Below are 26,607 nucleotides of genomic sequence, written 5' to 3' on the forward strand. Positions count from 1 at the left end.
AACTGTAAATAATGCTATACCTTACTGCACAGTTGTCTAGCTGTGTTTAGCTAAATATTCATTCCAATAAACATTTTAATTTCATAGTCATTTTATGTTACCAAAAGGACCAGTCAAAAACACGGAGGGGAAGTGGAAATACATGTATATATATAAGTATATATTTAAATTAAAGATAAAGGAAGAAATACTTTGAATTTATAGACTGATGTTTGTCTAGCATCTTCACATGAAAAATCACTGCAGTATTTGCTCACTCTTAAGAATATTGTATTTAATTTCCATAAAAATCTCATTAAACTCAAGATTGTGTTGGTAGTAGAACTTGGTGATTTAAAGGTGGAAGGGAGTGTTATAGGGAGATAACAACTGTCTCAAAAACAATTCCTAAATCTGGGTGTTAAATAATTAGAGTGACATGTCTTAGTGGTGGGCATGCCAGAGGTGGAGTACAACCCCAGGGGACCCTCCGATTAGACTTGAATTTAAAGCTATCCTGTGGAGCTTTTAATAAGAATACACTCACATTGCCCTCTATTTGTAGTGCATGGTTTGGAGCCCAAGCCCAGTTACTTTCTTTCTTATTCTGTTACTTCATCATTTATTTTCTCCCCAGGATGATACGCCTCATATTCCTTAATGAAGTCAGCAGGAGCTGTGGGGGCAGTTCTTCAGATGATGTAAATTCACCCCAACATCTCAATACCCCTCAATGAAGAGTAGGCTCACTTCTGTCTGACCTCACACTTATTGAAGCCAGAGTATTTGAAGTGACCTGATCTAGTTTAATGTTTTGTTGGTGTGTTTTGCAAGATATTGAAATATTGTAACTTAAAATGGTGGTTTCTAGAAGATATTACCTCTGGTAAAGATCATGTTTGTGCCCATAAAGGCATTCATACAGAATCAAATGAACATTTTATACTATTAGTTGCTAAAGACTGGCATTTTTGACTCCTGAGGAAAAAAAAAATAAGTGCACTAACAGGCTAAGTCATGATCTCCCTCAAGCATTTTTCAACTGCAAAGTTAGCATTTGGGTATTGTTATTAACATAATCAACAGAATTACATTGCTTTCTAAAATTAGATATTTCCAGAGCATACTCCTTCCCCAGGGTAGGTTACTGCAGTCTTTAGCTTAGTGATTCTTTTCTGTCTCAAGGCAGAATAAGTGAAATTAGAGGGTATGACTAATTAATGCAGAACTTAAACACAGAGTAATAAATTAGACATGATTTCTTGCTGTTTTCAACTTTTTCTTGCATTTGTTCGCCAATTTTATCCTTTGACATCTACTAGAATTGTGAGCTTGCATGTCAAGAGAGTTTCAAAGTAAGAGTGATGCCCTACAGTATTTATTGTCTATTTCTTTTATCTTTTTATTGTCCTTTCAGTATATAGATTAGACTCAAGGACACTTTTAGCAGTGTCTAACACGATAGCCTACCCCTTAATATTTATGTTAATGAAGACCTGTCCATACCCAGAGGGAAGCTAGACCGAGACTGAGAACTTGGTGTAATTCTTGTCAGCCCTCTCTGAAGACAAGTTCACTCTGCATCTGTATTTAGAGGTCTCAGCCTCATGCTAGGAATTGTAAACTGAGCTGCAGAGTAGGGAAAGAACTGAAGTGTCATCTGCACTCTACCTTGAGACCTGCCTCCTTTGTCTTTGGTTTTGTGCAGACTGGATCTTGACAAAGCTCAACTACTGCAGCCTGGGTCATCACCAATTGTCATATGAGCTAGTCTCTTCCTGAACCACTGTACCGGTGCTTTTGAGTGGGAATTAATGTCAGGCTTCAGCCACAGGTTTACTCTTCCTTATACGTTGAGAGTAGTTTTATTTTCTTTTTTGTTTTTTTGACCTTGTTATAAGAGAGTTGGGATCATATTTTGGGGAAAAAATACATTGACAAAAAAAAAAAAAAAAAAAAAAAAAAAGATTTGAAAAATAATTCAAGTAATTCAGCTGGCACAGAAAAGAAAAAAGACATCAGAGTAACATAAATCTTCTGGTGTAACTATTTGCTTTCAATAAGAGCATCAATTGATCAAGTGGTACAGCTTGAGTGTATTAATATCCAGGTGTTGCCAAATGAATTCCAGGTGAAATCCTGCATGTTTTCTTCTCAGATGAGTTCTGTTTGTTTAATAAAGAGATAATAGGAAAAAAAAAAACAGTTATGGCAGATGCTGCCAAGAAGTGAAAAGGTGTGAACAAAGAGAGACCCAGCAGAAGCCACAGTTGCACTGCTGCTGCTAAACTTGATACAAAACCTCCCACGTAATTTGCTTGTGTCTGAGAGTTATATCTCAGCTGTAAATTGTACTAGAGCAGGAAGTACTATTATTCAGGATTATTGTGTATTTCTCCCCATCATGCCCCATCTGTTTACTACTATTATTTTTGTTATTATTATTGTTACTAATGAGAGTGGTATAGACGTAAGAAAATGGCTTTTCAAAACTGGGTTTGTAAAAATGCAGATGCCGCAGATGTATGCCAACACACAGTGATTTACTTGAATATGTATTTGATGGTTTGTTGTAAGGTGAGTGAGAGTCCTGTGGTTTTGAGCTGAGTGGAGTCGGAGGCTGTGGTACAGAACTGGGGAGAGCAATGAAGACACTGAGTTTCAAAGGGACCTCTTGAGGTCATCCCATCCAACCCCCTTGTGCAGGTGACTTCCTAGATTGATTTAGGTGCAAAGAATTATACATTCAATAGTGTGCTGCAAGCTAAATGTGGAAATACTCTGTAGCAGATTCTGAAAAACCTATATCAAAGAATTAAAAGAGAAACATGCTGAGAACAATTTTAAATAAACCATTTACACTCCTAACATTACTGGGGTCTTTTTGGATGAGAAAAAAAAAAAAAAAAAAGACCATCTTCACCATATGAAGATTGAGTATTATTTTCCTAGATGTTTTTAGGGATTCAGTTGTGGGACAAAGTCTCACTCTCAGAGGCTGTTTGAAACTGCAAGAGAGAAAGTATACAGAGGACTTGATAGGAGCTGTGAGAAGAATCAGGAATTTAAATTGAAAGCTGTGTCAAAAAACACAGTGATTTTTAGATCTCCAATATGTGACAGACTTACGACAACCTTTCACAAAGTGTAGCACTGAGAACATTTCATTACTATTTCTGCCAAACTTGGTTTATTGTAGAGGACAGTCACTGATTTCTTGTGCCCTGGGTTGACATTCCCATGGGTCAGCCTGGCAGGGGAGCTGGGGTCCCCAAGGCAGGTCCCTTGCCTGCTGTGCAAGGTTGTTTCCAGAAAGTTTATTCAGCACTATGAACTTCTAGAAGTCCTGACATCTTGAGCTTCAGGGCTTTGGGAGGTAATAATTACAACTTGATTACATGTAAATCCAGAACAGAGGAGGGTCAAGCCACCGTGTCTCATTTTGTTACTCCAGCTGTATTAAATCCAGGGGCTTTTCCTAGTGAATCTTCTAAATGAATGTTAGCAAGGTCAATAGTATCCATATGTATTGAATTAGCCAAAGTTTTAAAATTAAAAAAGCACATTGTTGATGGATGTGATCTGTATTTAAGTCAGAAAGAAAGTTTGAGACTGAGTTCACTCATAGTTTGACTTTCCAGTCTTCTCTGGACAGAAATGAAACTGAGGGCCTTCAGGTAATGGCTGTTGATAAATTGTTTTCTCAATGTTCTCTCTCTGTTATGCCAAGTGTTCAGGCTGTTTGAAGCCTTACTGAAGAACCAAAGTATATTGAAATTCTTTTATTTAAAAATTACATCAGGAACATGATAAATGAATGTAATTTTCCCATCTAAGTCAAGATGCGAGAGTAGCTACTTTTCCTTTTTTATCATCTGTTCTCATTATTTAATAAGTCCAATTTCTGATGTCCATTACTAAATGTCCCTGCTTTTATATTCTTTTTTTTTTTTTTTTTAAGTTCTTTCTGTTCTACATGTTTTGGGGAAAAGCTTAATAATACACCTCTTAACCTTAACAGCATGCATTTTAAACTCTGAAGCATATGAAAGCAAAACAAATACATCCCCCCACATACTCAAGTACTTTCAGATATTCTTCTGATTACTGTCTGTGTTGGAGTGCCTCAATGACTCTGAGACAGAAAAGTTGAAACTGTCCTGGTAGATGGCTAAAGACAGGGAAGCTTGATTTCAGCATGTAATACAAAGACCCAGGAACTTGGGTAAGGTTGAAAGACACAGAAAGGACATTTGTTGTTGTTAAACAAAACTGTCTGAGTTATATTTTAATTTAGCAAACTGATGGGGTGTTTTAAGCAAAGCACTTGATGCGAAACAGAATCTCCCCATGCTCCACTTCCCCATGGATTTAAAAGGAGCATGCTGCTGTTTTTCACCTTGAGTTTCTACCTCCTTCTGCTGTTGCTAACATATTCCCCTCTTCATCTCTTTTCCATGCTCTTCTTTGGCTTTCACAAATTCTCTTGGTGGGATGCATGCTGTCACTCGTGTCCTTCCTTGTGGATCCTGACATGTAGATGTCTTTTTCTCAACCTCTTCTGCACATCTATCGTTTTTCAGGTCCAATCATGTTTCTGATTCTACTAACGGCTTTAAAACAAGCTAGGATAAGAAGCAATGTTTACTTGTTGGCGTAGGTGACACTTTATGATAGACAACAAACTCATCGTTGTTTGTTAACTGATACTAATCCTTTGGAAAATCTCCTAGGGCATCCTCCTTAACTGAAGACATAAGAAATTAATCCCACTACATCATCTCAGGCAGTATAGTTTGACTCTGCAAGGCTGCTCTGTGTAAAAGCTCAGGATTTGGTCATGAAATGGTGTGTGAACTCACAGCCATATGCTGCCATGGTCAAATTAAAATAGTGAAGTGCATTCATGTGGGACAGGGCTTGGTACAGGTGAACTAGTTCAAAGCAATCTCTCCAATGAGAAACAAAATAAAATGTGTTAAAATCTTCCAGTAGCAACCAAACAGTGGTAATTCCTATTACTACTAGGACCTCACACAAATAGATAAAAGGAACCAGTTAATAATTAATACACTTTGCAGAAAAATAAATAAATAAATAAATAAATGAATGAATGAATGAATGAATTTATATAGACAGAATTAACTTTCATAGTTAGAAAAAAAAAAAAAAAGTGAAGATTTCTTGTCTCCTTCTTTTCTTCCTTCTCGTCTACAAAAAGTTTAAGAAAGCTTCTTTACACTTATTGTCCCCAGACTTCTGACATGTTTGTGTCTTTTTTTAGGGCAAGTCCAGTAACTCATACTAGCAGAAATTTTATGTAAAAATATTCTTTATTAATACAGAATGATTTTGGCTATCATATCTTGTTTTTTACTTTATCCTTGTTAAGCCCTAAACATAAGAAAATGGGTACTATGTGATTTTTAATCTGAAATTAATTATGTTGCTCAGCTGCTGAGGGCAACAAACAGAGGGATGTGACCTCACTTATCCTAAACTATGGCTTCTGGGAAGTTTGAGGAATGTGCTGCAGAAAGTGCATGCCAATATGATCTCTCCAAGTAGCCTTTCACATTTACAAGTACTGGAGACAAAACACAGGACTACATGGCAGTTGTTCTGCTTCAGAATGGATTTTATGTGTTACATATATACTTTGTTAATACTGTAAAGATTTGATTTGCAAGAACACTTTGAGATCCTCAGATGAAACACTTGTTATTCTCACTACAGCAGTTGCCAGATGGTAATGTTGAAGTCTTATTCAGTATGCAAATATTTCACAGAATTTCCAAGAATATTACATTATTGTGTATGTTGCAGAATTCTTCTGGTTTGTTTAGGTATAAATAATAGAAAGTAGCAAAGGAGTTTTGGCTAAGTTTTGTTGGCTAAGTATTCAAACATTATTAGTAATTGGTGGATGTTCATTGCAGTGTTACTTGGCTGTGTGTTTTCTGTTCCAGGACTGGGACAGATACTATAGATAACTACTTGTTGTTCATAAAACATTCATTATCCATATTTCTGACTTGTTCTCTTGTACGGCAGGTAGAATTCCAAGATCTGCTAGTAGAAGGGCAATGTAATTCTTTTCTTTCCCATGTGTTTTTTATCCTGTGTTGTTTTCAGATCACATTTTGTGTTCTTGTGTTTGCAGCACCTATGTTACATCTTGTAGAGCACCTGCTGCAGTTTTCTTTCCTCTTCTGAAGCAGGAGTGTGCTTTGAGGGAAAAGCATAATATCAATTTTAATTTGCTGGATTCCTGAAGGGTAAGGTATTTGTTCCTTCAGAAGAGGAGTCAGCTGTCTGCTCGTGCAGGCCCCTCCATTTTATGGTGGTGTATGCCGTTCCCCTAGTGTCTGGAATCCAGTAAGTTCTTTCACATTTAGCTATACATGATAAAGATGCATGATTTATTGTATTTTAGGGGGAGAAACATTTTGCTCAAAGTCACACGTCCTTTTACTGGAACTGTTTGGGATGTTAAACAGGCTGAATCTGATTTCACTGGGAAACCCAGTACAGTTATCAGCCCTCCCCTGAAACACCAAAAAGTATACAGTACTGTAATTCACAGTCAGGATTCACTTCTTTGCAGAGTCTTTTGAGTCACAGGTGTTCATGCTGATTATGGGGGTAAATACTTTATTTGATAATCATAGAGTCTTTCCATAGCAGTTTTGAGATCAAGACATGACTAGATTCTGGATTTGCTATAAGGCTTTAGAGGAATGGTTAGGAGTGCAACAAGACATGGTAACCTACCCTCTCTGCTCTCTGTGAATTGACTGTTGCTACCTTGGCATCAGGATCATTTTTTCATTAGAGTAGTGAATGGCTTGTCTGTAAGTATAAGGATTGATAAATATATTTTCAAATGAAGAACACCTGACCTATCTCTTCACACACTTGTGGTCACTCTCAGATCTGGCTACTGTTCCTGTTTCATTCTTGGCTTGCCCCATCTCACCAGCTCAAAGTCGACTCAATGCAGACTGTACTCTGGGACCCAAGCAGTTTAGTAGGAGGAACACAGTTTTCAGTGCTGGAACTGGTTCAAATCTTGTGCATGATCTGGAATCATGCTCAGCCTAGAACAAAAACTAACAAGAGCAGATGACTGAAAAATGTCAAAGAACTCGTGCAGATCCTGGTCATCATTTCAGAGCAGGGAATACTGAACCTGGACTGAGTTTCATTTATCAAAAACATGCTCTGTTTTTGCAGGAAATCCGTTGCATTTTAACTAGAATGTGAATCTAATGCAGTGTGATTGTATAATAGTATGGTATAAAATTTTGACATGGGGTAAAATCTGCCTTGTCTTTATCTGAAATAAGAGACAGAGAGACAAGGGAGGAGATCCAAACCTCATGGGAGAAATGTTGCTATGACAATTTATACCACCTAAAAATATACTCCTGAAAGCTTAAGAGCAAAGCCAGTAGAAAACAATATTCCTATTCCGGGATAAAACTTATCAGTTTACTGGAAGTTCAGAAATGTAAGAATTTTGTCCTTGAGTTATACCTGTGTAATCAAAGAATCTAGCCACCACAATGGACAGTAAACAATTAAAAATATCATGCTTAAGTTATATAGAAAAACTAGCTCTTAAATCAAAGGAATTCTGTTTTCTATTCCAATCAATCTGGTAGTTAAGCCACAGTTACCATGATTCTTGGACTGGCATTTTGCTGGCTGAGTTTTCTATGGAGAATTTCATGTTATTAAAAACTATTTTTATTTTTTTATGCATGTTATTAAAACTATTAAACCCTTCCTTTTTTTTTTTTTTTTTTTTTTTTTTTTTTTTTTTTTCTTTAGCTTGTGGAATTCTCTCTGTGTGTTGATCACTCCCAGAGACCAGGAAGACAGTGATGTAGCTCATGCAAGATGGTCTTCCTGGGCTGTTGAAAGATGCGATGTGACTTTCTCAAATAGACATGCAAAGATATGGCTGTGCAAATCAATATGCCAAGTCCAAACAAGAAGTTTGCAGGAATAGCTTTCCAATGTCTCTGTCAGTATTTTTACAGTGCCATCATCTGCAGAGTGAGCTAGAACTCCAGTTCCTTAATCATTCGTTCAGCTGAAAGCACAAATGAGGATGTGGCAGGTTTCACATACACCTCCATCATTTCACAATTATTTCTTGTACTCCAGTACCATATATTGATGGAGAAGTTAGTCATTACTTTGGTTCTTTAATGTAAGTGAAACCAATTATTTGAAAGGCTAAGGGCTGTATTTACGAATATCTAGCTCAGACCCTGTGCCTTGGTGTTTACTTGTGACTGGATGTGGGTTTTTGGACCTTAGGTGAATCACCATTTGAAAGGCTTTGCCTGTCTCTGCTGAATGCAGGGAGCCAGCATCACCAAGGCTGTAATAAAAACACCTCAGTCAGGTCACAAACTAGGGTCTCAGACCCATGTGTAACTGAGGTGTTTTTCTGTTACCCTCGAGACCTGAAATACAGTCTGGTTCAAATGGCCCTGGTTTAGCTAATACAACTAGAAGATGCAGGTGTAGGAGGGAAAGAATGCAGTGAAACCTTAGGATCTGAGTGAGGTTTTGAAGAGGTAGTAGGAAATCTCACATGTCTCCAGCAAGACCCTGAAAATCTAGAACCTGAAGTGAACTGTAGGGGGTCATACTGTAAACACAGCTTACAGAGGCAGTGTTTTATGGGTCTTGTGTTGTGCAAGTACAAAGTTATTCTCATCATCAGATGTCATGGCACTGAAGTTTTGCTCTTGGATTACAACTTTCAAGAGGTACTCTTCACAAAGAGAAATGAATTACTTGAAATAAAACATCCAGTTTTTCTATGTGCATAAGAGTTGCTTTTTATTTCTGTTGACATTCAAGTAGCTCTCGATTTCACTTTGCTATTCTCATTGTGGAAGCTAGCTGCACACTGCGTTATGCCAATACGCAGTGACTAATAGGCATGTTATCCAGAACCATAGAGAGGAGGGTAAGGTGTGGAATGACTTGGGAAGAAATGCACCTTAGGGATCCCACAGCCATTTTGTGAGAGAGTAGAAGTAAAAGCCGGGTCTTCTTGGCTTCCTTTAGCCCTTTCTGAGCCTTGAAGAGTCCGCTACAGTTGTCTAAAAAGGCTGTGGCAGAGCTGATGTGTTGTCAGTTTATAGCTATCCATTGAATGGGTTGCAGTGTTAATGTGGATGAGGTGAGGAGTGGCATTTTCACCTGTCGCAGGGCAGTGCTGTCTAAAGTATAAACATACATAAGAATTTAGAAAGTGAGTGTGAGGGACTCTAGCTGCATTTTGCATGGATGCAGAAGTGTTTGTTTTACTGTTATCTCGGCAGGCTAAGCAGGAGAGCAGACTGGATCGGATTGCTGCATTGGTCTGTCTTGGCTGGTAGTAGATATAAAGTGTTTGTAATATAGTAGATGTAAAACAAGGAGAATGAAGAAAAGCACAAGATGGCTAAGAGCATAGAAACTTTGCAGTGATGTTTCTGTGGCATACCCTCTAAACGATCAACAACTCATGCTTTCTGAACAAGAGGTAGTATTCATGAATTTTATAACCCTAGATGGATTTTTCATTGCTTTGTAAAATGAAAACTTATGACATTTTATCATCTGAATCTCCTACAACATCAAGATCCATAACTGAACTGTTTGCTAGGGGAAAAAATAATTATTTCATTATGTGAAAAAGGCAAGGCAAAGCAAGGCAAGGCAAGGAAATGAAAGGAAATGAAAGGAAACATACCTTGTTTTTCTTGGTAACTCCACAAGATAATGTATAAAAACGAATGCTGTCAAGTGAAAGCTAGAAACATGAATAATTCTTTACCCATCCTGTGCATGCCTCAGGTGATTTTATAGTTCACATATCTGCAGTTTGTGCCCTTTGTCTCTTGTTCTGGCACTGGACACCACTGAAAGCAGTCTAGCTTCATCCTCTTTGCACCCTCCCTTCACATATGGTTTTATTTTATTGATGGTGGTGTATTATTTTGCATTTATTACAATTTCTCGTAATGTTATCACAGAGGTGTCACAAAGACCAGATGCATTTGTCTCTTCTGAATCTAATAGGACTAACATCAGATTCTGTCATATCTCCCAAAGATATGTTACTGGCCTACCTTTACCACTGCAGGGTCTAACCTATACAGAAGTGAGCAGTTGACCAGCTTTTTATGAACTTCTTTAACAAAAGTATGAGATAGTATTATATTTTTCAGGTTTCTATGTGAGATAATCAAGACAGATACATCTTATAAGTATGTCAAGGAAACGTCTCTGAAGCTTTTTTACCATTCTTGCATGACCTCTAAATACACATAAGAGGCTGCAGTACCTAGAAGAAACTAAACTTTTATTTTTTTCTGGTGTTTTGGAGAAAGCATGTGATAAAGAAAATGGAGAAATTCAGGTGAGAATTGAAAAGAAGTAAGTCAAGCTTGAAAGTCCTGGATGAACACAGTTTAGCTACTTGCTGTCTGAACTGCAAGGCACAATTCTCTGGACTTCCTCTATAGGAGAACAGATCACATGGTTATAATACTAAAAAAGTTAGGAAGGACCAGAAAGAAACAGAGTAGTTCTTTTTTTTTGTACAGGCCAACAGTCAGATATTTGACTTTGGCTTCTTTTTCTCCTAACTCTTTCAGTTTAGGGTATACAAAACTCAGTTTGTGGTAGTCTGCTTTTTCTTAGTGTGTCCAGCCTTTTAAATTATTATGTGGGTGTGAAATTGGCAGAAGCAATTTTATTTTTTTAATATAGATGGTTTATCAGCAAAGATTTTGAAAATAACTTCACAGTCCTTGCAATTCTGTTTCTTTTAATGCATCCAGAGAAGAAAAAGCTTTTCTGTAATTTTTCTCAGCTTTTTGATTTTTTTTATAAAACTCAACAAATCACTCAGGAAAGTGAAAGCCTCAGTGCTTTCTTCGCTTTCTTTTTAAATAAATGCTGTCAGATCTACACATATTAATAATTTACCTTTTCATTCAGCTTGAATTGTCCTATACATTTATTACTGAGGGGATGCTATCCTTAACTGTATGATAAAAGCCACCCTGGTACATTATTTTGCATGCATATAATATATTTCTTCATGCATTGTAAGGACTACAAGCACTTGCCATGGCTGTCTGCCCCATGGGTCTGGAGCTCTGGCCTACTCCCCAAGTATTGTGTAGCATTGACTTAGCCTGAGCTTTTCCCATATCTACGCCTTCTCTGCAGACATCAAACTCCCTGATGTGTTTTTTTGTAAGCCGTGATCCTGTACACAGATGCTTCCATTATACTCACTCACCTGTCAGGGTTTACATTCTGTAAGGATGAATTGCAAAAGGATGCTTAGTGCTGTCAGCACATGGATCATGTAGCTGCCAAGCTGAAGGATGGATGCTTTAGCACAGTCTGGGACATAGTCCTAGTCAGATAGTTTTTGGGAAGTAGGATCAAAGAAATATATATATTGTTCCAGGTCTGCAGAAAAACAGACGAGACTGGAGGAGACAAAAAAGGAGAAAGGAATTAATTAGGCTAGACACTGTTTTTAGAAATACATGACAAAGCAATGAATAACACTCTAATGGAAGCCTGTCACCATGACAAAATCAATTACCTTAACCATCTCTTACAGTGACTGGATGAGGACATATCAGTCCTCAGAGGAGGTTGCACAATGAAACCTTCTCTCATTGCAACACATTTGATTTCTGCCTCTGATCACCACCCTACACATCCCCTACCACATTTAGATGGTAATAACACACTTTGACTCCGAATACAGATCTTTGTGAGCAAGATGGAAAAAGTATAAAGAAATCCATCTAGAACTGGAAATTTCTCTCCAGAGATAGGAGAGGCTTTCCCTTGCTCTTGCAATGGCAATAAAGACCTTACTGTGATACTTAAACCTTTCATCTGCTTATGATAAGACCCTTGATGTGGAAAATGACAATGTAAAGCTGTTTGAGTGTACGTTAGTTTTTATTGTTATATATATATATATATTTTTTTTTTATGAGTGTTGGTGTAGGTACAGCAAGAACAGTTCATAACAAACCAAGGCTAGATCCTCAGTTTATACAATAGAGAAGGGAACACTGAGTTACTTACAGTGTTTTGAGGCTGTCACATGCTGGTGCTTCAGAATCATGTATTGTGGAGGTTTTGTAAAAAGATGTGTCCTTGGATACTTGCATTACAAAGATTTTCTTTTATATTGGGATTCTTAACAGTGGGAGTTGGATATCAGTCAGCTTGGAAAACAAGCTAAATATAAGCATACTTTATGAATGCCTGTACTGCAGTATGGAGATTTGTAACACTGGGAGCTGTCAAAAATGGGAATCCTTGAAACTCTTTATGAGGCTTCTGACTGCTTGCTTGTCTTTAGAACTGAGCACAGTATTTTCTTCAAGTTAATATTGCCTTTTGAAGTAGCAGAGATAAGTAACTGTAAATGATTTCAAAAAGACTACTTATTGTATAGTATTGTAGTGTTTTGTTTCATTTGCTTTGCTTTGTTCTGCATTGTATTGATGTTCTGATGTAGGCAGCTGTCCACCAGCACCAACCCATGTCATCCCTCAGGGTTGGATCTGATGTCTGAGAAAAGGTACCCAGCACAGGTATAAACAAAATGCAGTGCAGTGCTATTAAAACTGGAATCTATCAGCATTGGGCTAGGAGAATGAGACCTTGAATATCATAATCTCAAATTTTAGTCTCTAGCATGGTATGTGGAAGTAGGTGTCCCAAAACTGTTTTGCTTGCAGGCTGGATTTCTTTCTTCTTTACTCCAACCATTCTAAACTTAACCATTTCCCTGCACAGGCTCAGGTGTCAGAGCTCAGGTAGGCCCTTTCTGCTAGGCCTACCTGTCTTGTCCTGGTGTCTTTACCTTGAAATGTATTTTTAGTTTTATATTGATTTCATTATTTTGTTGTGTCTGATGGTGGAAGACACTGGAGACTGCTAGTGATAATGCAGAGGTGAGGAAAGGCCTTCACTACTTCATGTGGGGAGGCACATTTGCAATCCCAGTCTGTCTGGATGTCTGGGATAAGCCTACAGGCAAAGGCAATGATACAGCAGGACTGTGAAATTCAAGGGTAGGTATTTTGGTATATTTACTTTCCAGGGCAAGCATGGAATTGCATCTCTCTATACTAGGAAAAGTCGATGAGGTAAAGACACAAATGGGAAGTCTTTCAACAGTAGGGCAAGAGTTCCAACAGTAGGTAGAGAGTGGAAGAGTGGGAAGAAGCAATAACCCTTTTTACTTCTGCATGCAGCTAACTGGCAGACTGTGAGCACCAGCTGTTTCCTTCCTTGCAAAGGAAAAGGAGATGTATTTTTGTATTGCCTTGAAGTGTGCCAGGCAGAGTACCAAGGTCATTGATGACTAACTAAATCACTGAGGATGTGGAGGGAAGGAGAAGTCACGGCTCCATTCCCACCATGCCTGCAGACTTTGCACTCTGTAACTATTCAGTTTCTCTGTGCTTTAGTATCTTTGGGAGAAACGCAAGTGCCTTGTCCTTAAGAAATGTTGTGAGGATCAAGTACCACAAAGAGAAGATGAAGATCAGCTCCTTTGCAATGAGGTAGCTCCTAATTCCCACTGCTGTGCTTAAAGTTTTATACCTGATGGTGCTAAGGTGAATGTGTGTAATCCTCTTTCCTCAGGTTCTTGTACAGGGCTGATATCAGAGGGATAGGTTTTATCTGAGTTTTCAGACACTCTGGCAGAATCTTCTTGGAACTGATCTTGCTTTGCTGAGTTGCTGGTAATTGCTTCTGGTTTATGAAAGTGGGTCTGCTTTTGACACATGGTGTTATCATGTTGTTCCACATACTGGTCAGGTATTGCAGGACAGAATTAAAACTGGAGCCGTTTTCTATTTCTCCATGTAGATTTCTAAATGGATTCATGTCCATATTTGTGCTCAGTTTCTAGAGTTGCTATAATCTGCCACCTGGTGTAGAATGTGAAAAATCAGCTTTTGAACATTTCATCTTTAGTAATTAAATTCAGAAAGCAAATTTTGGCTTCATTACATATTTTAAAAATAGGATCCATTGTCTTGGGTTGCTTTTGACACATGCTGAGAACAATGTCGACTTTCTTCTTATCTTAATGTTTAACAAAGATGCATACATTAGATGCTGCCTGCTAATTATTCTCATTTAGAGTAAAATGGTTTGAATAATGCATCTGACCAAAACAGACAGACTTTGCCAGAGGTTGGTCAGTACTTATGAAATTAGTATTTTCACTGAAAAACAAAAACAAAAACCACAGCAAAACCAAACCAACTGACCAAACAAGGAAAAAACCCACACCACCAGCAAAACAAAACAACAACAACAAAACAAACAAACAAACAAAACCCACAAAGATCAGCCTTTTGCCTTCTGGTGTTATCTTTCAGCTGTTCTCACCTATATCTCTCACTGACATTTGGGAACATTACTACAAACAATGGAGAATTTCTTAATTTTAGTGGTACTGGGAGATGCCTACTTTTTCTAAGTTCCTCCTTCATCTTTCTCTGTTCAGGCAGGCCCCTCCTGCTTCAGGAGTAACTCTGATCTGGGAAACCCATGGGCACTGATCACTTTCTTTAGGTAGAATTGACAATTTCAGGGTGACCAGGTGTGTCAGTACAACTATTTGGGAAGAAGAGGTATTGCAAGGGTTGGTACTGGCCTGACTCAGTTTCTGTTCCCTGCTCTTGGAGAGGATGCTTAGCTGCAGGTCCTCGGTATTACCTGAGCATCTCACTTTGACTGAAATAAACAGAAGTTTATCACAATGGCTGTGACATGACTAAACACCTTTTGAGACCCTGACTCCTTATTCTTGAGACTTCCATCAAGTACGTGAGCTATGTCCTTTCTCCTTGGATTGGTTTAAGACAGAGGCATGCCAATTTGTGAGGTGACCTGGTACAATAATAGGAATCATAACCCTAATACACAGACATTTCAATAGGGTGTTATTCTTCCTACTGTATTTGAAGATTAATAATTACATAATAATGTATGTCAGCAGTGAAAGACCAAAACTGTAGCATTGGAAAACGTGTGCCATTGTTTTTGTCATTTTTCTTAAATAATGCCATGTTGTTGTTTAACCCCGGCAGGCAGCTCAGCACCGTGCTGTTGCTCACTCACTCCCCTCTGAGTGGGTTGAGGGAGAGAATCAGAAAGGTAACAGTGCAAGAACTTGTGGGTTGATATGAAGACAGTTTACTAGGTAAAACAGAAGCTGCATGCACAAGCAAAGCAAAACAAGGAATTAATTCCCTGCTTCTCATCAGCAGGCAGGTGTTCAGACCTTTCCAGCAAAGCAGGGCTCATTGTGCATAATGGTTTATTGGAAAGAAAAACGCCATCACTCTGAACATTCCCAGCCTTTCTCCTTCTCTACCCCAGCTGTTATTGCTGAGCATGGCACCACATGGCACAGGGCATCCCTTTGGCCAGTGTGGGTCAGCTGTCCCAGCTGTGTCACTTCCTAATTTCTTCTTGTGCACCCCCAGCCTCCTCAATGGAAGGGCACCATGAGAAGCACAAAAGTACTTGGCTCTGTGCAAGCACTGCTCTGCAACAACTGAAACATCTGTCTGTTGTCACCAGTATTTTCATCCTAAGTCCAAAACAAAGTACCATACAAGTTAATAAGAAAAAAAATTATTTTTCTCCCCTTTAAAACAGGGATTATTGCAAACACAGGGATGACCTCTACAGTCACATGGATCAAATATGACTGAGCTGAAATGACTCAATCCATGAAAATTATGCACATGTGAGTTAACTCTTTACTGCCTTTAGCTGCCAGCCCTTCAATTGTTATAGCTCTCCCACATTTCTTTTGAAGATAGGAGAACTGTCTGAGATTGGGAACAAATTGATGTTATCATTAAATACTTCTGTAGTACTTATTAGTACTTGAGTAAATACTGATGAAAGATAAATTTGTCAGTGAAAACCTGCCTTTAGCTGACATGATTTGCTGGCTAATATCTCAGGACAGTGCTGGGGATGTTTCCAGTGTGGTCTCTGATATATGCTCAGTGCTTCATCTTATTCACTAGATCAATGCAAATTTTATATCTAGCAAGCTGACTACCTAGTCATGATTCAAAAAATATTCTGAGCATTGACTTCTTTTTACACTCTTTTTTCTCCAAGAAAGTGGGAAGTGGGAAATGTGCTAAGAAAAAAAATAATAAAAGAGTTGACACCAAGGTTATAAAATAAAATCATGTAACAGAATTTTCTTGAAATTTTGACAAGTCTGCCAGCCATGCATAGAACTGTCAGTTTCTCACAAAAAGTCTTCTCTAGTAATGATACTAGATGAACAATATGAGAATAAACCCCAGGAGCTCTAGCAATCCAACCAGGGCTTACTCAGCAATGAATTTTGATTGTTGCTTTAGTAATCAAAGTTTGACTGTCAAAAGTCCTTTCCTTTTTGAAAGCTTGTGAGTATTCAGCTGACTAAAGATAAGTGAAGCTAGTAGTGGAACATTATCTCTGAAAATACATGCTCCAGCAGTTTGCCTTGGTAAATGCAAAGCCTACCTCTGAGAAGAAAATAGATGGAAAAAATACATTGAAAATTTGATCAATTATTTCATTTTTATTGTTAAAAAGATTTGTGTGATGTAAAGTGTCTGATTTCTACATCAGCAGCCAGCTATTTTTATTTCAATTTAGAATTACTGGGAAGAATTGTGAAAAGTGAGTCAAAGCTAGATCCTCTAGCTCACAGGACTTCAGTAAACCCACCCTCAATACATACCAGTATTGGTATGTATTACTCTGTCTTGTGTACACAGTTTTAGAAGTCACCGGGCTGGGAAGGAGGTGTCAGGAAGGGCAACTTTACAATTTTTATACGTGAAAAATTAAGGACCTCTTGATACAAGACTCTAGTATTTTGTCACTATCCAAATAGTTTTTACAGTTATTTGAGGTCAAATTTTCACACTGGTTCACCAGAAAATGAGCAGAGATATGCAAAAATTTTGAATGTTTTAGTGTTGTTGTTGTTGTTTTAATCATTGTTTTTTGTTGTTGTTGTTTTGTTTTGTTTTCTAACTAGTATGTAGATTTTAGCTCATGTATCATTTCAAACAAATATGACCTAATCTGATTCTTGAATTCTCCCATTTCCTCTTGTCTTCTCTCCCTGGTTTAGGTATTCTTTCACAGGATCATTTTCTTATTTCAGGGAGACACACTACTTCATGTAGTCAGTATCCAATTCCAGGGGCAAGCATCTGTTTAATTAATTAACGTAGTGTTTGTAAGATGTTTTGAAGACAGTAAGAACCCTCTATGTGCAAATATAATTGTCACCTTACCTACCAAGTATGTTGCCAGGTGAAAATGTAATATGGGTATGATTAATCCAATATGGTAACAGGCAGCAGTCTTATAGCATGTTAATAACTTGGAAACCACAAGTTACAAAAGCATCAGTTGTTTACAGTTTAAAACATAGCTTACAGAGCCAACTGTACCAATAAAATTGCAATCACAAAAGCATTCTGGTGAATGTATACAAATTGTGTGTATATGCATACGCACATACTATAGCACAGTGCACTGTATGGCAACAAGGATTATCTAAGTATTTTTGTGGAGATTGGCCAGTATTACCATCTTTTTGGTTTATGTGCATGATAGTATTCCCTTCATCTCTGCCTCTTGTCTTCAGTGACTTCCTCCCCATCCATTTTTTGCCTGAACTTCATGATGAAACACTGGTGAAAAACTGGTATTATTTACACCACAAACTGTATCCTCATGACTTAGTCAGCCCTCACAGGCCTGTAACAAGGTGTGAATTGTTGAACTCAACTGCTGACAGTATGACTTTACTGACTAGGGTAAAGTAGGTAGGCACATTTGGAAAGGTACTGGACAGCTAGAATTTCAAATAGGTGCCTGATGTTTTTGGATCTAAGCTAAAAACAGTAATGAACGTACAATCCTTGCTGCATTTCACTTAAAAGGCAATAAAATAGAACTGTATTTTACCATGGATTTGTTGGCCGTGAACCAAATCAAGGAAGCGAAAACAGTCAGTGAGGCATATATAGTCGTACCCTTTTGCACCGAGCTCGGTGTTTCCCCTAACTGTGCATAATTTCTGCTTGATGCAGCAAACTGTTTTTCATATTCTTATGGCACTTCACCTCTGAACTCCAATCCAACATGTAGTTAGTTATATAAAAAGGCTTATGAACTTCAGGAAGAGGACTACTTGTTCAAGGAAAGCTGTGCAGTACTGGGCCAGCTAATAAAGGAAAGCTGATAATGTTATTTTGAAGGGCCAAGACTATTTGAGGTCTCCTTATTTTTCTTTCTCCTTAATTTTCCAAGGGAAGTGAAGTTTCAATTCCTGTGTTATCAGTAAGTTTCCCAACTTTATTCTTTGTCATGTATATTCATTGGATGCTACAAACTGGAATCTCTGTTGTTTTGCTTCTGTGCAGAGTGGCATTTTATTTTCCAAGTGTACAAGGTTTTCTGTTTTCAAGTGAAATCCTCTGGCAGAAACCTTCTTCCCCAGCATGCTTTTTTCTTATTCACAATGGTTGTTTCTTTTAATGAATGTTATTTTTTCTTCTGTCTCAGTCTGTCAGAAAAATTTAGCAAACCTTGTGTCCTGTGACAAATGCATTTAGCCGGTGGATGGAGCATATGCACTGTGTGCTCTCTTTGGAGTTGCTGTCTCTGTAAATTACTGAGCTGCAGACCAAAAACATCTGGCATCCCCTTAAGGGGAAAGGTGAACACTTTGCTTAATATTGGCCAATCATAGGAGGGCTTACTGGCTTCATCAGTAAAAGGATGAACAGCATGAAGTATGTCTGCACAGCATGTGTGGAGATTTATAAACCAGTCTAACCTTAGGGCAAGAAGGCAACAGCACCCACATTTCCATAAGGCATCTCACCTTCCTGAAAACACAACCATCTTCCCCAGAGAATGGTGTCATTCCACGTTTGTGTCCTGCCTGATGCTAGGGAAGTATCATACTGCACTCACCAGGGCCTTCTTTGCATCTAGGCTTTGCAAGTTTGTGATGCAAAGGGTAAGATCTTTTGAAAATGTTTTCTATGGGCCAGACACAACACAATCATGAACTCACATTCATAATGTAACTTGGGACTTGAACTGCTCTTCGTCATCAGTTGTCTGGAATCACTGCAATTAAAATCCAGGGAACAGCATGGACAACACTAGGAAATGATGAAATTCATTTCACTTAATGATAAAATTCCTAATTTCCAAAACTGAGAAAATAATTTTGAGATGGGAATCTGCTTTGGAAGTCAGGTTTTGTCTCCTGAGTCTCCTTTTCTGAAAATGCTACTGAGTGTCTGCTCCCACTCCATTGAGTAGCAATTCTTGTGTCCAGCAGGTTTATGGAAAGACTGAAGGTTACATGTAAAAGTGCTCCGGAGAGTTTAAAAAAGCTGCTTCTTGAAATCACTCAGTTGAGTGGAATAATAATTTGGTGTCTTCTGAACATGGATTCACAAAAGATCCCCAGATGAAAAGTAAATGAGATCAAGCACAAACACGTTGTCTTCCTGAAAGGAAGGGAAGGAGGTCACACTGTGTAGTGATGTATTGTTTGATGACCCTTACAGCTGTGCCACAGCAGCTAGCCAGTGGAGGACATAGCCAGAGGATGAGGCTCCAAAAGAAAGAAGTCATAGGCCACATGAAGTACATAAAAGTACACAAAATCCATGCATCAAGACCTTCCCTTTAGGAATTCTGCTATGTAAAGGTAATTGCTACAATTCAATACAATTGATCAACAGACAAAAACCAGTTACTGCTTAGATCACACAGGTGTTTAACCTACTAGTTTTGTTTAACGTGCTTAGGTTTCCATAGTAACTCATACACATAACAGATCTGGAAAATTTAATACAGTATACTTATTTTTTAGAAATTATTGCATTTTAAAATGAATAACCTTGCTCAGCCTTTGCTTTTGTTCCTTGTAACATGGTCTGGTGGATGCTTAAAACACGAATTACAGTGTCCCTGGCTTACTGCTCTATTTTAAAGCAGGTGGCGTGGCCCAGTGGTCTGGAACACAAGAGGTGGATTCTTTGCCAGGTAACACTGAGTGAAAGGTTTCACACCTATGAGCTTCAACTCACTGTGTAGCTGAAAAAGGAAAGGGGAAGGTGCCAATGGTACCTCCTTTTTGTAAGTACTTGAGACATGAGCAAAAAACTTTCATGTGATAGAACTAAGGCTGACCTATAGCTACACATCTTGAAGCATATTCTTTTTGATAAATGGTATAATTCTCCTATCTCTCTGTTGTTCTGTAAATAACAGTGCTTGTTTCTAATCCAAACAGATTGTTTCTGATCAGTCCACTTAGCCCATTTTTCAAGGTTAATGGTTACATGGCTAAAAATATAGATGCAGATATACACATGATTTGCTGGAAAAATTGTGTAAAATTTTACTTCTCCTGCAATGCCACCTGTTCATCATCTATCATAGTCCTAAAGCACAAGGGATTCCTCCTTCTGTGAATTAATAGCTGTTAAAGAAGAAAGCATTTGGCACTGTTGGTCTAACCTTCTTCAACAAATATTTGAAGACAAAGTACAAACTCTGAATGGTATCTCAGTTGCACATGCACAAGTCATAAAGAAATAGTCAGTGAAGTAGTGAGTATTCATGTGAAAATCTATTTCAGTACAAAAGCAAACTGTTTAAAGAATCTATGCTACAATATCATCGAGAAGGAGAAAAAAAATGAATTTATTTAATATATGTAGATGAACCAGGGTTTGGGATGCTAGTATTAAAGCTGTTCAAGAGCCTTCAGAAACGATCAGATTATGAGACCGGTGTTGTGCTTTCCATTAAAGGAAAATATTTAGGTGCTTCCAGACCTGACATGAAGCATTGTTTCTTTTCTGCTAGAGCAGCTTCTAAGAGTTCTCAGCAGGGATTCTAAAGTGAGTTAATTCCCTTACATTTCTGCCCAGTTGTCTATATTCTGTCCAGGTTTATAAGAGGCAATATCTGTCTCAGAGTCCTTGTAATTTTAGTAGGCAAGACAGCAAAGTTCTGGACATACAGACAAGGAGGAGTGAAATGACTAGCCAATATCATGTAACAACTGTAAATAGATATTCTGAGTCCTAGAGATATATCTTGCCCATCATATCATGGTCTACCTTTTAAGACATAGAATCTGTTTGAACAGTTAAAGTTATCTAAAGGATAAACATAGAGGAATTAATTCAAGAATAAAATGTGTTTTTTTTTTTTTTTCCTAAGAAAAATTATGGAGGTATTAATGACATCTTAATGACCTATTTTGATTTTTGGACAACAAAAATGGATAAATCACATATTAAAATCTGGAAGTAGAATGTGATTCTTTTAGATACATGTAAAAATGAAATTATGTTCTTTCTTGACTGTTTTTCAACCTGCTAAAACAAGGATGTTCTATTAATAAGCATAATAAACAGAATCAGTGTCATTGCTTGTTCATAATTTCTCCATATTTAGGGCATTGTGCCCTATTAGGCACTGCCTATTATATTGTCTGCCATATTTAGGGCACTGTGTGTCTGTGTGTGTGTGCTCATTCTTATATGTGCTTTCCATCCTAAGTGATGACAAGAATAAAAGAATAAGGTAGCATCTTTTGAAAGAGGGTTTGTACTCTGATGGTGCAGTTTTCAGAAGGCACAAAAGACCAGCCAGAGCAGCTGGATGCATTCATGTAAAATAGCTTGAAATAGTTGTGTTTTTATAATAAGGACAGCTCTCTTGCCCCTGACAGTTTTCATGGGATTTTTTAATGTATTTTTTTCACCATTCCGCACTAAAGGCACTATGGGAAAGTCCCTGAATGAAGGAATGGACATGAAGTATTTCTGCAGTGCTTTTCATGTTGAACAGGGGATTCAGTGAAGCAAATTTCTGAACTGGAAGTTAAGAGATGCAGCTGTCACAGATTCATTCTGTACTTTCATAATTCATGATTGCATGTCTCCTCTTGCTCTCAGTGTTGGATAATTACATGAAAATTATACAGACCTCTAAGATAAATCTCCCAAAGCCATCTACTTGATTTCAAATATTTCAAGATTACTCAGGGCTTTAAGCAAAATTGCATAAATTTCCTGCATCACTGCCTGCAGTTTTGGGATCTTTGGTCAAATACAGGTCATCACATTAGTAATGTCTATTGCTCAATTTGCATTACATGTATCCGTAATTTGGGTCATCATAAACTTCATATTTCCAAAGAAGGTCACAATTTCACTTAGAGGTTTCATCTACATCTTCTGCTTGTTTTGGGGGGATCTTATAAATGGGGAACTGTGTCATGGTTCTCCTATGGTGGAATCGATCAAGCGCTGATCCCACACTGAGTCTGACAATCTGGTTGCAGGCATTCAACTCATGTTGCAAGCATAATAGTCTTTCGCTCCACCAGGTGCCTGGTGGTTGGATGGATGGATGGATGGATGGATGGATGGATGGATGGATGGATGGATGGATGGATGGATGGATGGATATTTTAAAAATGACCTATGCTATCTTTTGAAATTCCTACTATTGCATTGGTGTTTGAAGAGCTATTGGCAGGACAAAGAGAAAAAGACTGCTGCTGGTAGTGTTCATGGACTCTGACCACATTGGCAAATAATTTAGCAAAGGACACCAGCAGATTGAATCCTTTGTTGCTGAGATCATTACAACTATACTGTATGCAGTTCAGGGTTTATTTCAGGCTGAATTTAATCTAGGCTCTGAATTAAGCATCCAGACTCATGTGAATCAAAGCAGTACTAAGCAAAAATCATTGGTGCAAACCTTTATGTGCCCATTAAGGTTTTGGTGCATTTCCTAGGAGCCGCAGAATAGCATTTGAACAGGTTTCCTCTGGAGGGACTGCAATTCACATATCCCAAAACCAGTCTGCATGCTGACCCAATGTTCAGAAAGAGGGAGTTTCCATGGCTCTCACCACACTGCTGCTTCAATCATAAAATGTTAAGGTACCTGTAGCCTTACATGGGAATAGTCGAGGAAACATTACAGTTGTTTGCTGTGCTGCAGTGACACCATTGCCAATGCTGTAATGCATCAACACCAGTCTTGCTAGCAGCACTGGAACTATTCCTGCTGGACCTGACAGTTAGTATTCATGGAGTTGCCTTTTTAAACTGTGGTCATCTACATGTCCAGTATGATAGGAAAATCTATTTATACTTGTCATGTGCAATGCTTCTTGCTACAAGCAACACTCTTCAGCTGGTTTGGTCTTTCCATCTCACAGGTTTCATCATGGAAAAGAAGTGGAGGTTTTGAAATCTGGTATATTGAATTAGTCATTGGTTCATCTTACCATTCTGTGAGAAGTATAAGCAGAGTAATTAACAGCTGCTCTACTGAAGTGTTATATACCAAAAGATGATTGGTGCACATTCAACATTTTGAGTCATATGCAATTACAGAAATGGCAATGGATGAGTTTCAAAATCAGTAATGATTTATAGCAAGAGTTCTGGCCTATATTTAGCATGTTCTATCTAGTTTGGGTTCTTATATTTTTGAAAAGTACATATCATTAATCTCAAAAATAAGCATAATATTAAATATGAATTTATTCAAGTAACAGTAGCTGTAAAAAGAACAAGATCAGCCTTGCCATAAGCATGATTTTAATTCTGATAGCCTTTTTAGAAGCTCTGGTTCTGTCTGAAAGACAGATATGGTTTAAGTACTATGAGATATGTATAGAAAATTGAAGAAAAGTAGGACAGGGCCTGATCAGTGTCATGTGCAAAGCCTTGCATATGAAAAGGCCAGTCACACTTTGAACATGACCTGAAATCTTGCATGAGAAGGAATGGGACAGCAAGTCATGAAACATGCTCATGTGGTATTCCGTACAATTTCTGGACTGCAAAATTTATCCTAAATTAAAAACTTCTGTTTCAAACACACCATCTGCTCTTATAAATCTGAATATTTTAGTGAATAGAGCTGCTAAAAAAGCTGTAACAGCAACCTTCAAGTGAATGCATCAGAATATATTCAGACTATGCTGTCATCAGATAATAATGCTGTGATTGAAACAGAACAGGAGGCAGTGAAAATCAACAATTACACCTAAAGGAAAAATGTTTGCACAGAAAGTGAAGACAGCTGTCCTAGAGTATCCCAGTGTTCACAGATACTTGTGAATCCTACAAATAAAAATATTTATTATGTTTTTCTGCTAATACAGTTGTGACACATGCTTAGCATAACATCATAGTAATGGATGTCTTGGACATAAAACTAGACAAATTAACATTTGCCTGCCTGGCACTTACTCCAGTATATATAATACTGTCTTGACACTCCAGACAATCTATTCCTCATCAGGAGTGTGGTCAGGTGAAATGGGCCTGGTCCTAAATCAGCCAGGTATCAGTTACACCGTCAGGATATAAAGAGTGAAGCATTAAAGAGTTAATCTTGAATAGGTATACCTCTTTCAGTTCAAACTAATTAAATAATCCAAATTGACTTCCTCTGTCAGAAAATGAGGCTGGGAAGTTGTATTTAATAGGTCATATGATCCCATTGTTTTAGTTTAGACCTTGCATCAGGGGGAAGAGACTTTTCTAGTTTTCAAATGCTAATTGATACTTTGTTTAATGGCAAAAGTGCAGGAAACAAACAAACAAAAATCTATTTATCACTAGCTATTTATGTAAACACTGCTGTTACAATACTCTGTATGTATGCACATACATACATCCAAAGTGGATTAAGCTGCACAGCTCAAAAGATTTTTTTTTTTTTTTCTGTGACATTCAATAGCCCCCACAAAGAGTTAGAGAAAAATAATGGTAACACACTGAATTCACACCTGAGCTTACATGACAATAAATTCCCAGTGTCAGCAGGTCATGAGAGCACAGAGCTCATAAATGAATTTTACACATAAAATACAGTGTGGTCACAGCAGATAGGCAGCCAAACAGCCTTCCATGCTCAGAGGAAGCAGCAAAGCTTTTGCTGGCTGATTAAGCAGTCATGCTGTTACAGAGAAAAACAAATGAAGGAAATAAAATATAAGATGGGGGCAGTGTTAAAATAGCGATGTCAGCTGGAAAGCTGTTGTGTAGAACATTGACTGACTTACTAACAGGGATGTAGAGATCTGGACTCAGAGATTTGAAGATATTAAAACATTACTCCATGGAGCCTTGCAACGTCTAACCTCTGTTTACAAAACTAACCCTTCAGAGTGTTCACAACCTTTTGAAAGCAAATGGCTGAACTTTTGTGGTATTTTCCTTGTCCATGGTGTGCTGGCAAGAACAGCACATACCTCTTTTTGTCTTTACTCATGGCTTAAAACCATTTCAGTCACTCTGTTGCAGGTTTCTTTCAAGTCTTACAAGCCACAATGCTTGTTATGAAGACAGTTCCCAGGATGGTTCATCTGTGTATGATTTCCCATTGGAAAAGTTGTTTCCTGGCAGAACCAGAGTGCTTCAGGCACTTGTTTTATAGGTGCTGGAATGTCATGGCTTGGAAGTCAAGCACCAGGCTGACCAAGAAGAGGTGATGTGGGAAGTGGGTGAATTCACTGCCCCCTGCACCATCTGGAGCACTGAATCCATACACCCAGAGATTTGTGCTAAACAGATACTTACCTGCTTTTGAACAAATGTCATACTGTTAAAGAGGCATAGATGGACTCTAAATGTATTTATTTGTCAGTATTTGTTATTGCTTAACATATCTGGGACCAGAGAGCCTTGCAGAATTCAGAAAGGTCCCAGGTTTAGATGGACAAAAGGGGGGTGGACTGCGGAAAGTGACCACAGAAAAATATCCCTACCTTTCCCTGTTCTGTACCCAGGCAATATTACAGCACCACAGTCATCCATTACTGCAGAAAGCATATGCTTTTGCTCTCCATTTGCTCAGTTACTCCTGTGCAATCTTGGACAAAGCTTTTGAAGGCTCTTGAACAGACTCTTGATGGTCTTACACCATAAATATTTTATATGGAAAGACATTGCTCTGCCCTGGGGCTGGGAGAACAGGAGGTGCTTACAAAGAGCTGTCAAGCTAAGCTACCTGGGTGAGCCCAGGGAACAGAAACCCACAGTCTGGGCTGTGACACACTGAAATCCTATGTTCAACCACAGTGCTCTCAACTCTCCCCATGGAAGGGAAGGCCAGGCTGATCTTTCTGACCAGAGTGGCAGGAGTCCCTCATGCACTAAGCACCAGGTCTGTGCTAGCACAGACAGGTCTCTGCAAAGGCTGTCCACTCATCCATCCATATTCCTCAGGCTGCACTGACTACAAGATAGTGCAGGAAACAAGCAACCCAGGCTTGGCCACTTCTAGGCAGAAAATATCCCCCGAGACACTGATCTTCTCTGGCTGGAGTTTCTCAGATTCTCAGGTCTGCTCTTCTGTAAATTGTTTTCATTTTCTAATGAAATCTGTGTGATGAAATGAGACAATGGTCCCATGTGGGACTTGAATACGCCAGCTCAT

At 38.3% G+C, this 26,607-nt stretch overlaps 1 protein-coding gene and 1 long non-coding RNA gene across 7 annotated transcripts in view; one reads left to right on the forward strand and one right to left on the reverse strand.

Moving 5' to 3' along the window:
• Nucleotides 1-26,607, reverse strand: part of LOC137847702 (uncharacterized) — a 214,679-nt gene that overhangs the window by 91,407 nt on the left and 96,665 nt on the right. The window contains exon 1 of one of the 2 annotated variants that reach the window (XR_011091030.1): nucleotides 7,759-9,865. The exons of the other annotated variant lie outside the window; for it this stretch is intronic. This is a non-coding gene — a long non-coding RNA (uncharacterized lncRNA). Of the gene's footprint in view, nucleotides 1-7,758; nucleotides 9,866-26,607 lie in introns of those variants that run through there. 2 annotated transcript variants of the gene reach the window in all.
• Nucleotides 1-26,607, forward strand: part of NRG1 (neuregulin 1) — a 468,454-nt gene that overhangs the window by 74,544 nt on the left and 367,303 nt on the right. The window lies entirely within an intron of this gene.

This window comes from Anas acuta, chromosome Z (genome assembly GCF_963932015.1).
Source record: "Anas acuta chromosome Z, bAnaAcu1.1, whole genome shotgun sequence".
Lineage (NCBI taxonomy): Eukaryota > Metazoa > Chordata > Aves > Anseriformes > Anatidae > Anas > Anas acuta.